The following is a 16,586-nucleotide window of genomic DNA, read 5'->3' as shown; positions in this document are numbered from 1 at the left end:
TTTCTTGGAAGAATTTGGTGTTTTCATCTCCTAATTTAACCTATCTCATGGTAGCTCTTTGCTTCCAATAAGTTCTTTGATATGATAGAAGTTTCAGATAGTGCTCACTTACTATGCATCTCCCATTCCGTTCTTCATTGGTTAGGGGTCTGAGTTCTTCCACTGTGTCCATCAGAAGGATAAAGTCATTGCATGCTCTAATAGTGGCTGCAAGGTTGGACAGATTTTTAGACCAAATTTTCAGTCCTTTTCTGAGCCTCTTGAATTTTGCTGTTATCCTTTTGGCACTATCTTGCTCCTACACATCTTGTGACCATATGGATTGAACAACCTCTTTGAAATCACCATGCTCTAGCAAAAAGTTTTCAAATCTTAATAAGTTTGATCTCAGAATGTTTGTGCCTACTTATATTACACATGGGAGATGATCTGAGATAGGTTTTGAGAGGGTAGTTGCATGGGTGTTAGGGTATGAAATTGTCCATGATTCCGAGGAAAATATACAATCTATTTTTTGTAGCAAGGGGGCAGTTTGCATATTGCTCGAGGTGTAGCTTCCTCCTTTAAGGGGAATTTCAACCAGTCCAAGATTGCCAATAGCTTCATTGAATTGCCACATTACTTGAAAGCTCCCTCCCTCTTTATTCCTATTTTCAAGGTACCTGACATAATTGAAATCTCCCATTATTAACCAATTGACATCATTAGGTTTTTGGATACTATTGAACAAGTCCAAAAATTCCACTTTTTTCTTTGGTATACAAGGGCCATAAACATTTGTCAAAAACCAACTTTACCCAGTGTGGGTTGATGTGAACTGGATTGAGAAGGAGAATTTGTTTTCAAACAATTTCTGTCCTCGAAGAAGTTATCATTCCAAGCAACAAATAGACCCCAAGATGCCCCATAGATGGAGTGAATTCAAACTTCTTAATTCTCTTAGGGAAGAAGTTTTTGATGTAAGAAGAATCAAAATTTTCTCTCTTAGTTTCTTGTAGGCACATGATAGCACATCCAGATTCCTCTATTTTATTAGAAATGACAGACCACTTATCTTTAGAATTGATCCCACTAATATTCCAATTTAAGATGTTCCAGTTTGTATTCTTTAAATGGACTAAATAATTCCTCAGAGCCAGGATATTTAAGAGCAAAGTCATCCAGAAGCAGAATTAGAGTCATTTCCGAGGGGCTGACACATATAAGCAGTAGCTGAGATTGGTTCCACATATATATCCATGGTGACAGACCTAGGTCAAAGGTTCTAGTGGAACTTAAGGAGAATATTACAGGTTTGAAATAGAACCAACTAGCCATATTCGAAAATATTACAATCATTCCAGAAATCAAGCACTTTGAAGAAGTAACAGATTCATAAAGGCTTGAAGATGGCCTTGGCCTTGGGCGCCTCCTTTTGCCCATCCGTGCTGGTCTCCACCTTGGTTCCTCTTTTTCTGTTTTTCTTGTTGAGCATCTCCTCTGTCACTTCCTTAGCATCCGCCTGGCAAAAGGAAGTGGATAAGTTTTTAACAATTTTTGCAGCAATAGGTGGTGGATCTGAGTAGCAAGCCATACAATTCGTATTGACACATGTTCATTTTCAAATTTGAAGATGAAAGCCAGAAAGGAAGTGTGACAGTATAATCAGTTGAGGAAATCTAGGAAACACATTTGGCAAGTTAAACGTGATTTCAGGATATCCTCTAGGGAGATAAGGCAGGAGTCAAGTAAATTGGTTTCTATCAAACCGATGCTACAATGGCGACTTTGGAAAAAATTACCTTGGACGATACGCATCCCTCTGGTTTTGTCGTCTCTATGTGGTTTGCGCTGCAACACCTGCAACATTCGCTGGGCCTCAAGATCTCGTCTCACCTTCCCACCGCAACAATGGTGAATGTCCGTGTGCTCCCCTACTCTTTCATCCCCGACGAGATGGACATCGATCAAGGTCCTTCAAACGGACTGCAGAGGAACATGCTGGTTGTTGGCAACCCTCCCCTCGACAACAACATATACGCACTAGTCATGGTAAATTCCTTGCCTCCGGATCTGAATAGGGAAAAAGTTCTTGCCGATGTTAGAATTACTTTAACAGATGATCTTGGGGCAGAGATATCTGATGGTGAAATTTATCCCTTCTGCGTTGGACTGATTAAGTTTGTTGATCCGATAACGCGTGACACTATAATTTCAAGGGGCCTCGAGCGCTAGGAGAGCATGCCACTTTTACTATCTTGAGACATGATGAACGGCCTAACATGTGCAGACCAATTATGGAGAGGGAGGCTTGGGTCATGATGTTAGGGTTTCCAGTAGATTACCAAACTGGCAGTTATGTTATTCACACAATTTCATGTTTTGGAAGGATGGTCTTATGGCATCGTCCAAGTGTCCGCACGACTAGGATCATTGTGAGGGTGTTAATTATTGAGCTCGCACTAGTACCTTTCAAATTGGTGATTAAGAGGTTTAATCAAATAAGTGGCTTCAGAAGGTCTTGGTCCATGCCTGTGTATGTTCTCAATGGTTGTAACAGCCCGGAACTGACACTCCAGAATATTACCCTTTTATTTCGTTGTCGCCGTGTGATTTATTTGGTTGATGCATTCATCATCGCATCATGTGCATCATCCACATTGCATCGGCACTCCGTTGTCGTCAATTTTCAAAACTAGCATTCTTTACTAGTTGCCGGTTCTCTCCTTTTTTCCTTGACCACTTCGGGACTAACCACACAAGCACGCGCCCGCGTCATCATTAAAATATTATTTTAGAAGTGTGTGAGAAACATTCTCCAATTGGTTGAAAATTGGCATGCAGTCTCATTATAATGTAGCTAGACCGCCTGCCAAATTTTGTCGCATTCGGAGTCCGCTTGATACCCAAACCGTTAAACCTATAGCGACACTATAGCCGGTCTAAATCGTACATGTTTCGGTGTTTCAAAATTGTCACTGGGCCACCGAACCTCCCTCTCTTCCCCACCTAACCCATCTACACAGCCTACCAAACCCACCTAGCCTACCCCTGTATTCCGGACCGTTCGACTGTGATCGCACGGTCGAAATCGGTGCAAGAAACCCCCCATCCTAGGCCCCTTTCCTATTTAAACAACCCCTAGCCATTTTTGGATCAACCCTAGCCCCCACCTCGGATCTCGCACCGCCAGCCACCTCCCACCCCGCGAGCCGCCGTCGCCTACGAAACCCAGATCCGACACGCCAGGACCCGGATCGGGCCGCACCGCGGCCTGTAAGCTCCCGACCTCCTCCATGGCTACGAGCCAGCCACCGGAGCAGCCCTTCGCTCCGCCCGTTACTGTCTGATGGATCGATAGAAGATGTGTCTAGAGGTGAGTGAATAGACTACCTGTCAAGATAAAATTCCTAGCCTAACCCAATTTTAAGGAAGACAGAAATCCAGCAGTCCTAACTAGTCTAGTGCACCCTACACATGCTAGTCAACATATATGGCGGCGGAAAAGTATGGACTTTGCACATGTAAAGGAGTAGAGTTTAGGAGATCAAACGCAAAGGTTGATACAAAGATTTTTGGCATGGTTCCGATAGGTGGTGCTATCGTACGTCCATGTTGGCGGAGACTTCAACCCATGGAGGGTAACGACTGCGAGAGTCCACGGAGGGCTCCACCCACAGAGGGTCCACGAAAAAGCGGCCTTGTCTATTCCACCACGGCTTCCGTCCACGAAGGACTAGCGTTACTCACGGTGGATCTTAACGAAGTAGGCGATCTCCTTGTCCTTACAAACATCTCGGTTCAGCTTCACAACACGAAGTAGGAGGCTCCCAAGCGACACCTAACCAATCTAGGAGGCACCACCGTCCAAAAGGTAATGGATGTGGTAGATCAATGAACTCCTTGCTCTTGTGCTTCTAAAGGTAGTCACATCAACACTCAATCACTCTCTCACAGAATATGCACGGGTAGGCGAGGTTGATTTGGTGGAAAGCTGTTTGGGGAGGCTAGAGATCAAGTTTCAAATGACTGGATTGGAATATCTTAGTCTCAACACATGAGTAGGTGGCTCTCTCTCAAAAAATGGATCTGGCAATGAAGTGTGTGTTCTGAGTGCTTCTCCCACGAGTGAGAGTTGGGTGAAGGGGTACATATCTGCAACACAAAAAATCCAACCGTTACTACTAAAGTGGCAAGCTCGTTGACACCGAAGTTCCAAACTCGGTGGTACCGATTAGCACAAAAGGCAGAACTTTTGAATCTCTATGAGACCGATATACACAACTCGCTGGCACCGAAACGGTGGCTAACAGTCAGATGCCCAAACTCGTAGCCACTGATACTCAAACTTGGAAATTCCGATTTTGTGTACCGAGGGAACAGAATGTTGGTCACATTGAACTTAGTAGTACAGATATGTATTCGGTTGCACCGATTTGGTGGAATGGCTAGGGTTTGTGTGTGAGCTCAAACTTGATGGGCCCAAAATGTGAAAGTTGGTGACACCGAATTTGAGTATGTTGAATTGGACAGAATGGTTATGTGGGAAAAATGACTTAGTATTTTGGTCGCTAACTTTGAGCACTTGAGCAATCAATTCATTTTACTACCTCACCCGCTTTTAATAGTATTGGCTTTCCTATGGACTCGAAAGTGATTTCTCACAAATATAAAATGAACAGTCTTCAAGCTTGAATCTTGAGCCAACATTATTCCTTTCTTGCATCAAGGGCATCTCCACATAAACCTTTAGCCAAAGCTCTCCATGGACTAAACCTGAAATATCCAAGTAAAAGGTTTAGTCCAAGAGACAATGTATGTTGTCATGAATTACCAAAACCACCAAGGGAGCATATGTGCCTTTAATCTCCCCCCTTTTGGTAATTGGTGACAACATAAAATCAAAGCTTCAAAAGGATAAGCATAAAATATATGACAACTTTGAAGGAAACATGACTGGAACAGAGCCCCCCTAAATGTGTGCAATTCCTTTAAAGGATAGTTGCTTTGAATGCATAGACACACACAAGGTAGAAGGACCAAACAAGTCATAGACATCTTGGATATATGCATTAAACATGTGTGAATGAAGGGCTTCCATGTTCGAGACTGCCTCCTGGAAACAATATGTGCAAGAAACAAGACGTCATCACGAACAAGGATATGATGCATATACTTACCTTGAGGATCTTGAGCGTCTTAACATAGGAGTACACTTGGGAAAACAAAAGTTAGATAACACAAGAATACTCTATTGTAAAGATGCAAAGAACTTCAGAAGTACGAAAATATTGAAGACATATTGAAGATAAGATTTGATGAAAGGATATGTCTCCAAGAGAAATAAGAACTTTCTCCCCTAAGGATGAATATATGATAATTTCCTCTCCCCCTGAATCATAGCATTGGCTATTGGGAGTAGGTAGGGTAAGATAAGTTCAAAGAAATGACACAATTTTATCTCTCTCCCCCTTAATATATAAGGTTTCATATATCTCCCTTCAGGTATATCTCCCTTTAGGTAGACTTTCCTTTAAGAGAAAATATCTCCCCGATTGATATTTCTCCCCTTTTGTGTAAGCTTCTTGGTGATATTTCTCCCCTATAAATAGGTTCATCGAATGGAAGATTTTGATATTTCTCCCCCTTTGGCATTAATTTCCAAAAAAGGTCACAGGGTAAGGGCTCATTGTGATAAAGGTCCTAGATACTTCTCTCTTTTGTAAGGGTTCCTTAAATTTGTCTGTTCTCCACCTTAGATTGTCTGTAGGGTTCATCGAATGTTCTGTCCCTTTGATATTAATAAGAGTTTCTTGAACTATCTCCCCCTATGATAGGGATCCTAGATGATTCTCCCTCTTATATTGTATGGGATCACGAAGATTTTTCTCCCCCAAGAGAAGTTTTCTCCCCCTAGAAAAAGATACTAAAAAGGATTTTGTCTCAGAATTTTTTTCAATAAGATCTTAGATGGCAATGAATCATGGGATCATTGATAAGCATTCTTCCCCTAAAGGAAAAAATCCAGAAAAGTATATCAAAAATGCTAAGGCAGTTACAATATTGGAGTCACCGAGGCAAAGTGGTTCGACAGAACCGAGAATGTGATTCAGGCCTCTCGGAGAAATTGGTTTGATCGAGTTTCCCACATTGGGGAGACCGAGTTGCAATGAATACCAACTCCTTAACTGAAGATAGACTGATCGAAACAATTGTTTCAAGATTCCAATTGTAAAAGATATCAATTGAGAAAGACAACAAAAGTAAAAGAGAAACATAAGTTAACAACAAGTTAAAAAATATATATACATACATGTAGATGAGAGTTGAATGGTTCCAAAAGAATATGAAAGGTCAAATGTGAACCATACAGTATTCTCCATCTAGATGTGGGGTGGTCACTAGGTTATCTATATTATAGTATTTGACTTGAGGATTCCGATATCTAATTCAAAAAATACTCTGATATAGGTGACCTAGTTGCTGGTATTTAAAGGTACTATTGGGGAACGTCGTAATTTCAAAAAAATTCCTACGTCATGCAAGGATCTACCTATGGAGAAACCAACAACAAGAAAAGGGGTAGAGCATCTTCATACCTTTGAATATCACTAAGCGAAAGCGTTGCTAGAATGCGGCTGATGGAGTCGTACTCGCAGCGATTCAGATCGCGGTGGATTCCGATCTATGCGCCGAACGTCGGCGCCTTCGCGTTCAACACACGTGCGGCCCGGTGACATCTCCAACGCCTTGATCGAGCAAGGAGGGAGGGAAGGTTGAGGGAGAGCTCTGGCAGAAGGACAACGAGGTGACGGTGGAGCTACGTAGCACTCCGACAGGGCTTCGCCAAGCACTACGAAGGTCGAGGAGGAGGATAAGTAGGGCTGCACCGAGAGAGAGAGAAAAGTTGTCTCAAATCAGCCCCAAAACCCTCACTATATATAGGAGGAGAGGGAGGAGGGTGCCCACCCTTAGAGTTTCCCACCCTAAGGGTGCGGCAGCCCTAGATGGCTTTGGGCGGCGGCCAAGGTGGTGGAGGCGCCCTAGGGTGGGCCTTGAGGCCCAAGGTGGCCTCCCCACGCCTAGGGTTTGGCCCCCCTCACCCCCTTGCCGCGCCTTGGACCCTTGGTGGTGGCACATAAGCCCACCAAGGGCTGGTTCCCATCCACTTTTGGCCCAAGTAGCACTTTGGGGCTGGTGGCCCTTGCCGGTGGATCCCCGGAACCCTTCCGGTGGTCCCGATACATTACCGGTGTCGCCCGAAACACTTCTGGTGAGCAAATCCTCACTTCCTATATATGAATCTTTACCTCCGGACCATTCCGGAACTCCTCGTGACGTCTGGGATCTCATAAGGACTCCGAATAACCTTCAGTAACCACGTACAATATTCCCCTATAATCCTAGCGTCATCGAACCTTAAGTGTGTAGACCCTACGGGTTCGGGAAGCATCCAGACATGACCGAGACACCAACAGCGGGGTCTGGATATCCATGTCGGTTCCCACATGTTCCACGATGATCTCATCGGATGAACCACGATGAATGCCCGAGATTCGATCATCGGTATCCCTATACCTTGTTCAATATCGTTACCGACAAGTATCTTTACTCGTTCGGTAACACATCATCCCGTGGCTAACTCCTTAGTGACACTGAGCTCAATATGATGATGGATTACCGAGTGGGCCCAAAGAAACCTCTCCGTCACACGGAGTGATAAATCTCCGTCTCGATTCGTATAACCCAACAGATACTTTCGGAGATACCTGTAGTTGTTGGAGAATGTTGCATGGGAAAAAAAATTCCTACGCACATGAAGACATATCATGGTGATGTTCATCAACGAGAGGGAGATAGGATCCGCATACCCTTGTAGATCACTAAGCGGGGAGCGTTAAATAACGCGGTTGATGTAGTGGAACAACTTCGTGATTCAAATCACTGTCGTCCCACGATCCATCCCGATTTAGCACCAAACGGGCGACACCTCCGTGTTCAGCATATGTACAACTCAATGACGATCTCTGCCTTCTTGATCCAGCAAGAGAGACGAGGAAGTAGATGAGTTCTTTGGCAGCGTGAAGGCGCGCCGGTGATGGTGATGATCTATTCCTGCAGGGCTCCGCCCGAGCTCCGCAGAAATCCGATCTAGAGGAAGAACTACGAAGTAGAGGTTTAGGGTTGCACGTGGCAAAGTTGTGTATGCAAAACCCTAGAACCTCTACTATATATAGGAGGAGCGGAGGGGCTATCCTTGAGTCTCAAGGGAGACTCTAGGGTGTCGGCCGAAGTGGGAGGAGGAGGGATCCTCCTCCAATTCGGTTTGGAGGGAGGAATCCCTTCCTTCCTTCCTTCCCACCTCCTCTTTTTTTCCTTTTGCAATGTTTTTTATCCTTGGCCGAAATAGCCCCATTATGCTGGCTACACCAGCCCACTAAGGGCTTGTATACAACCCATGGGACTATTAGGTTGTCTCTCGGGTGGGTGGCCCCTCCCGGTAAAACCCCGGAACCGATTCGTCACTCCCGGTACACTGCCCGAAATCATTCCAGAAGCCAAATGCAACAATCCTATATATCAATCTTCGTTTCCAGACCATTCCGGAAACCCTTGTGACATCCTTGAACTCATCCGGGACTCCGAACAAAATTTTGGTCACCAACACCTATAACTCAACTATATCGAAACGTCACCAAACCTTAAGTGTGCACACCCTGCGGGTTCGAGAACTATGGAGACATGACCTGAAACACTCCCCGGTTAATATCCAATAGCGGGACCTGGATGTCCATATTGGATCCTACATATTCTATGAAGGTCTTATTGGTTGAACCTCTGTGCCAAGGATTCATATAATCCCGTATACTATTCCCTTTGTCCTTCGGTATGTTACTTGCCCGAGATTTGATCGTCGGTATCCCTATACCTATTTCAATCTCGTTACCGGCAAGTCTCTTTACTCGTTCCGCAAAACAAGATCCCATGACTAACACTTCAGTCACATTGCTTGCAAGGCTAATATGTGATGTTGTATTACCGAGTGGGCCCCGAGATACCTCTCCGTCACACGGAGTGACAAATCGTAGTCTTGATCCATGCTAACTCAACGGACACCTTCGGAGATACCTGTAGAGCACCTTTATAGTCACCCAGTAACATTGCGACGTTTGATACACACAAGGTATTCCTCCGGTGTCAGTAAGTTACATGATCTCATGGTCATAGGAATGAATACTTGACACGCAGAGAACAATAACAACAAAATGACACAATCACATGCTACGTTTATAGTTTGGGTCTTGTCCATCACATATTTCTCCCAATGATGTGATCTAGTCATCAAGTGACGACACTTGTATATGGTCGGAAAACCTTAACCATCCTTGATCAAGTGGCTAGTCAACTAGAGGCTTACTAGGGACATAGTTTTGTTTATATATCCAGACACGAATTTATGTTTTCATTCAATACAATTATAGCATGGATAATAAACGATAATCTTGAAACAGGAAATATAATAATAACTATTTTATTATTGCCTCTAGGGCATATTTCCAACAGTCTCCCACTTGCACTAGAGTAAATAATCTAGTCTCACATCGCTATGTGATTTACATTGGAATGAATCTAACACCTATACAGTTCTAGTGTCGATCATGCTTCGCTCGTGGAAGAGGTTTAGTCAGCGGATCTGCAACATTCAGATCTGTGTGCACTTTGCAAATATTTACGTCCTCTCCTTTGACATAGTCGCACATGAGGTTGAATCATCGTTTGATGTGTCTGGTGTTCTTGTGAAACCTTGGTTCCTTGGCTAGAGCAATGACACAAGTGTTGTCACAGAATAGAGTTATTGGATTTAGTGCGCTTGGCACAAGTCCAAGATCCGTCATGAACTGCTTCATTCATACACCCTCCTTAGCCGCCTCCGAGGCAGCAATGTACTCCGCTTCACATGTAGAATCTCCTACGACGCTTTGCTTGGAACTGCACCAGCTTACCGCACCCCCATTGAGAATAAATATGTATCCAGTTTGAGACTTAGAGTCATCCGGATCAGTGTCAAAGCTTCCATCGACGTAACCCTTTACGACTTGCTCTTCGTCACCTCCATAAACGAGAAACATTTCCTTAGTCCTTTTCAGGTACTTTAGAATATTCTTGACCGCCGCCCAGTGTTCCACTCCTGGATCACTTTGAAACCCGCCTGCCATACTTATGGCTAAGTTGACATCCGATCTTGTGCACAACATTGCATACATGATAGACCCTACGACTCAAGCAGAGGGGACGTTACTCATCTTTTCTCTATCTTTTGCAGTTACTGGACATTGAGTCTTACCCAACTTTATACCTTGTAACACAGACAAGAACCCTGTCTTGGATTATTCTATTTTGAACTTCTTCAAAACTTTCTCAAGGTATGTACCTTGTAACACAAGCAAGATCTTAATACCTAATATGTAAGCAACTTCTCTGCTCTTTAATTGAAAAACTTTAGTTCAAGTAATCCTTTACGCTCTCCAAAAACCCCTCATTGTTTCCAATCAGCAATATGTCATCCACATATAATATTAGAAACGCTACATAGCTCCCACTCACTTTCTTGTATATACAAGATTCTCCTACAACTTGTATAAACCCAAACGCCTTGATCACCTCATCAAAGCGCTTATTCCAATTCCGAGATGCTTGCGCCAGTCCATAAATGGATCGCTGGAGCTTGCATACTTTGTCACCATTCTTTGGATTGACAAAACCTTCGGGTTGCATCATATACAACTCTTCCTTAAGAAACCCATTAAGGAACGCCGTTTTGACATCCATGTGCCAGATTTCATAATCAAAAAATGCAGCTATTGCCAACATGATTCGAACAGATTTAAGCATCGCTACCGGTGCGAATGTATCATCGTAGTCAACTCCTTGAACTTCTGAAAAACCCTTTGCCACAAGTCGAGCTTTATAAACAGTCACATTACCATCCGTGTACGTCTTCTTCTTAAAGATCCATTTGTTCTGAATAGCCTTGCAAACTTCAGGTAATACTTCCAAAGTCCACACTTTGTTTTGGTACATAGATCCTATCTTGGATTTCATGGACTCTAATCATTTATTGGAATCTGGGCCCAACATTGCTTCTTCATAATTCACAACATGATAGATAAGACAGGATTCCCGTACCACTCAGGAGCAGTACGTGATCTTGTCGACCTAGGAGGTCCGATAGTAACTTGATCCGAAGCTTCATGATCATCATCATTAGCTTCCTCCTCAACTGGTGTTGCCTCGACAGAGATTTCCCTCTGCCCTGCGCCATCATCTTGTGGGAGCAGATGTTCCAAAACCTCATCAAGTTTTATCTTCCTCCCACTCAATTCTTTCGAGAGAAACTCTTTCTCAAGAAAAGCTCCGTTCTTAGCAAAAAACACTTTGCCCTCGGATCTGAGATAGAAGGTGCACCCAACTGTCTCTTTTGGGTAACCTATGAAGGCACACTTTTCTGCTTTGGGTTCTAGCTTTTCAGGCTGAAGCTTTTTGACATAAGCATCGCATCCCCAAACTTTAAGAAACGACAACTTTGGCTTCTTGCCATACCATAGCTCATATGGTGTCATCTCAACGGATTTTGATGGTGCCAAATTTAAAGTGAATGCAACTGTCTCTAATGCATAGCCCCAAAACGATAATGGCAAATCGGTAAGAGACATCATAGATCACACTATATCTAACAAAGTACGATTACAACGTTCGGACACACCATTACGCCGTGGTGTTCCAGGCGGTGTCAACTGTGAAATGATTCCACATTGTCTTAAGTGAGCACCAAACTCGTAGCTCAGATATTCACCCCCTCGATCAGATCGTAGGAAATTGATCATCTTGCTACGATGATTTTTGACTTCACTCTAAAATTGTTTGAACTTTTCAAATGTTTCTGACTTGTGCTTCATCAAGTAGATATATCCATACCTACTCAAATCATCAGTGAAGGTGAGAAAATAATGATATCCGTCGGAGCGCCTCCACACTAATTGGTCCGCACACATCAGTATGTATGATTTCGAACAAGTCACTTGCACGCTCCATTGTTCTAGATAACGGAGTCTTAGTCATCTTTCCCATGAGGTATGGTTCGCACGTGTAAAGTGATTCAAAATCAAGTGACTCCAAAAGCCCATCAGCATGGAGTTTCTTCATGCGCTTTACACCAATATGACCTAAGCGGCAGTGCCACAAAAAGGTGGCGCTATCATTGTTAACTCTACATCTTTTGGTCTCAATGTTATGGATATGTGTGTCATCATAATCAAGATTCAATATGAACAAACCCCTCACATTGGGTGCATGACCATAAAAGATATTACTCATATAAGTAGAACAACCATTATTCTCTGACTTAAATGAGTAACCGTCTCGCAATAAACAAGATCCAAATATAATGTTCATGCTTAACGCAGGCACTAAATAACAATTATTTAAGTTCATAGTTAATCCCGATTGTACCTGAAGTGAGACCATGCCGACGGCTATTGCATCAATCTTGGAACCATTTCCCACGCGCATCGTCACTTCATCCTTCGCCAGCCTTCGCTTATTCCGCAGTTCCTGCTTCGAGTTGCAAATGTGAGCAACAGAACCGATATCAAGAGTTGGTAAAGTACACATCAATAACATGTATATCACATATACCTTGTTTGGTGTTGGCCGCCTTCTTATCAGCCAAATACTTGGGGCTATTGCGCTTCTAGTGACCCATCTCCTTGCAATAATAGCACTCAGTTTCCGGCTTAGGTCCAGCCTTGGGTTTCTTTGTCGGAGGGGGCAACAGTTTTGCCGCTCTTCTTGGAGTTACCCTTCTTGCCTTTGCCACTTTTCTTGAAACCAGTGGTCTTATTGACCATCAACACTTGATGTTCTTTTCGGATTTCTGACTCTGCGACTTTGAGCATCGCAAATAACTCACCGGGTGACTTATTCATCCCTTGCATGTTATAATTCAACACAAAGGTCTTGTAGCTAGGTGGCAATTTTTGAAGAATTTTGTCAGTGATATCCTCTTGTGGGAGTTCAATCCCCAGCTCGACTAGACGGTTTGAGTACCAAGACATTTTCAGCACATGTTCATTGACAAACGAATTCTCCTCCATTTTGTAAGCATAGAATTTATCGGAGGTCTCATACCTCTCGATTCGGGCATTCTTCTCAAAGATAAATTTCAACTCCTGGAACATCTCATATGCTCCATGACATTCAAAGCGTCGTTGATGTCCCGGCTCTAAGCCATACTAGACCGCACATTGAACTACCGAGTAGTCCTCCTTACGCGCTTGCCAAGCGTTCAAAACATCTTGATCAGGCATAGCGGATGGTTCATCTCCTAGCGCTGCATCAAGGACATAATTCTTTTGCCTAGCTTGTAGGATAAGCCTCAAATTACGAGCCCAGTCTACAAAGTTGCTACCATCATCTTTCAGCTTAGCTTTCTCTAGGAACGTATTGAAATTCAAGGTTGCTACTGCGCGAGCCATTGATCTCCAACATAAAAATATTGCTAAGTTTACTTAGACTATGTTCAAGATAATTAGAGTTCAGCTAATCATATTACTAATAAAGTCCCACTCAAATAGACATCCCTCTAGTTATATGAGTGTGGCATGATTCAAATTCACTAACTCAAGTCCGATCATCACGTGAGTTGAGTGTAGTTTCAGTGGTAAACATCTCTATGTTAATCGTATCAACCATACGATTCATGCTCGAACTTTCGGTCTCTTGTGTTCCGAGGCCATGTCTGTACATCCGACGCTCGTCAAGTTTAACCCGAGTGTTCCGTGTGTGCAACTTTTTTGCACCCGTTGTATGTGAACGTTGAGTCTATCACACCCGATCATCACGTGGTGTCTCGAAACGACGAACTGTCGTAATGGTGCACAGTCGGGGATAACACAATTTTATGTTGAATTTTAAGTGAGGGATCACCTTATAATTCTACCGTCGTTCTAAGAACGATAAGGTGCATAAAAGGATTAACATCACATGCAATTCATAAGTGACATGATATCCATCACCACCGGCCATGATCTTGTGCTTCTTGATCTCCATCACCAAAGCACCGGCATGACCTTCATCGTCACCGGCGCCACACCATGCTATCCATCATCGTGCCACCATCGAGGTTGTCGTGCTATCTATGCTATTACTAATAAAGCTACAACCTAGCAATATAGTAAACGCATGTGCAAGCACAAACGTTAGTTTAAAGACAACCCTATGGCTCCTGCCGGTTGCCGTAGAATCGACGTGCATGTCGATATTTAACTATTACAACATGATCATCTCATACATCCAATATACCACATCATTTCTTTGGATATCACATCACATGCATACCCTGCAAAAACAAGTTAGATGTCCTCTAATTTGTTGTTGCATGTTTTACGTGGCCGCTATGGGTATCTAGTATGATCGCATCTTACTTACGCAAAGCCACAACGGTGATATGCAAATTGCTATTTAACATTTCTCCAAGGACCGCCTCGGCCAAATCCGATTCAACTAAAGTTGAAGAAACAGACACCCGCCAGTCATCTTTATGAATCAAGTTGCATGTTAGTCGATGAAACCGGTCTCTCGTAAGCGTACGAGCAAGGTTGGTCCGGGCTGCTTCAATCCAACAATACCGCCGAATCGAGAAAAGGCTAAGGAGGGCAGCAAATCAAACATCAATGCCCACAAAAACTTTTGTGTTCTACTCGAGATTACATCTACGCATGAACCTAGCTCATGATGCCACTGTTGGAGAAGGTTGCATGGGAAACAAAAAATTTCCTACGCACACGAAGACATATCATGGTGATGTTCATCTAAGAGAGGGAGATCAGATTCACATACCCTTGTAGATCGCTAAGCGGGAAGCGTTAAGAAATGCAGTTGATGTAGTGGAACAACTTCGTGATTCAAATTACCGTCGTCCCACGATCCATCCCGATTTAGCACCGAACGGACGGCACCTCCGCGTTCAGCACACGTACAGCTCGATGAGGATATCTGCCTTCTTGATCCAGCAAGAGAGACGGGGAACTAGATGAGTTCTCCGGTAGTGTGACGACGCGCCGGTGATGGTGATGACCTATTCCTACTGGGCTCCGCCCGAGCTCCGCAGAAATCTGATCTAGAGGAAGAACTACGAAGTAGAGGTTTAGTGTTGCACGTGGCAAAGTAGTGTCTCAAAAACCCTAAAATATCTAGTATATATAGGAGGAGGGGATAGGCTAGCCTTGGGGCTCAAGGGATCCTCCTCCAATTCAGTTTGGAGGGAGGAGTCCCTTCCTTCCTTCCCACCCCCTCTCTTTTTTTTCTTCCTTTTGCATTGTTTTTTCTCCTAGGCCGAAATATCCCTATTGGACTGGCTACACCAGCCCACTAAGGGCTGGTATACCACCCATGGTCCTATTAGGTTCTCTCCCGGGTGTGTGGCCTTTCCCGGTAAAACCCCGGAATCCATTTGTCACTCCCGATACACTGCCGACAATGCCCGAAATCTTTCCGAAAGCCAAATGCAACAATCCTATATATCAATCTTCGTTTCCGGACCATTCCAGAAACCCTCATGGCATCCGTGATCTAATCGGGGACTCCGAACAAAACTTCGGTCACCAGCACCTATAACTCAACTATACCGAAACGTCACCGAACCTTAAGTGTGCAGACCCTGCGGGTTCGAGAACTATGCAGACATGACCCGAGACACTCCCCGGTCAATATCCAATAGCGGGACCTGGATGTCCATATTGGATCCTACATATTCTACGAAGACCTTATCGGTTGAACCTCCGTGCCAAGGATTCATATAATCCCGTATACTATTCCCTTTGTCCTTCGGTATGTTACTTGCCCGAGATTTGATGGTCGGTATCCCTATACGTATTTCAATCTCATTACCGGCAAGTCTTTTTACTCGTTCCGTAATACAAGATCCCGTGACTAACACTTTAGTTACATTGCTTGCAAGGCTTATATGTGATGTTGTATTACTGAGTTGGCCCCGAGATACCTCTCCGTCACACGAAGTGACAAATCGTAGTCTTGATCCATGCTGACTCATGATCATAGGAATGAATACTTGACACGCAGAAAACAATAGCAACAAAATGACACGATCACATGCTACGTTTTTAGTTTGGGTCTTGTCCATCACATCATTCTACCAATGATGTGATCCAGCCATCAAGTGACAACACTTGTATATGGTCAGCAAACCTTAACCATCCTTGATCAACTGGCTAGTCAACTAGAGGCTTACTAGGGACATAGTTTTGTCTATATATCCACACATGCATTTATGTTTTCATTCAATACAATTATAGCATGGATAATAAACGATTATCTTGTAACAGGAAATATAATAATAACTATTTTATTATTGGCTCTAGGGCATATTTCCAACAGTAGTGCACCTTTATAAGCACTGAGTTACGTTGTGACGTTTTATACACCCGAAGCACTCCTACGGTATCCGGGAGTTGCACAATCTCATGGTCTAAGGAAATGATACTTGACATTAGAAAAAATTTAGTAGACGAACAACATGATCTAGTGCT

This window comes from Hordeum vulgare, chromosome 4H (assembly GCF_904849725.1).
Source record: "Hordeum vulgare subsp. vulgare chromosome 4H, MorexV3_pseudomolecules_assembly, whole genome shotgun sequence".
NCBI classification, from domain to species: domain Eukaryota; kingdom Viridiplantae; phylum Streptophyta; class Magnoliopsida; order Poales; family Poaceae; genus Hordeum; species Hordeum vulgare.
This window is presented reverse-complemented; position numbering follows the sequence as displayed.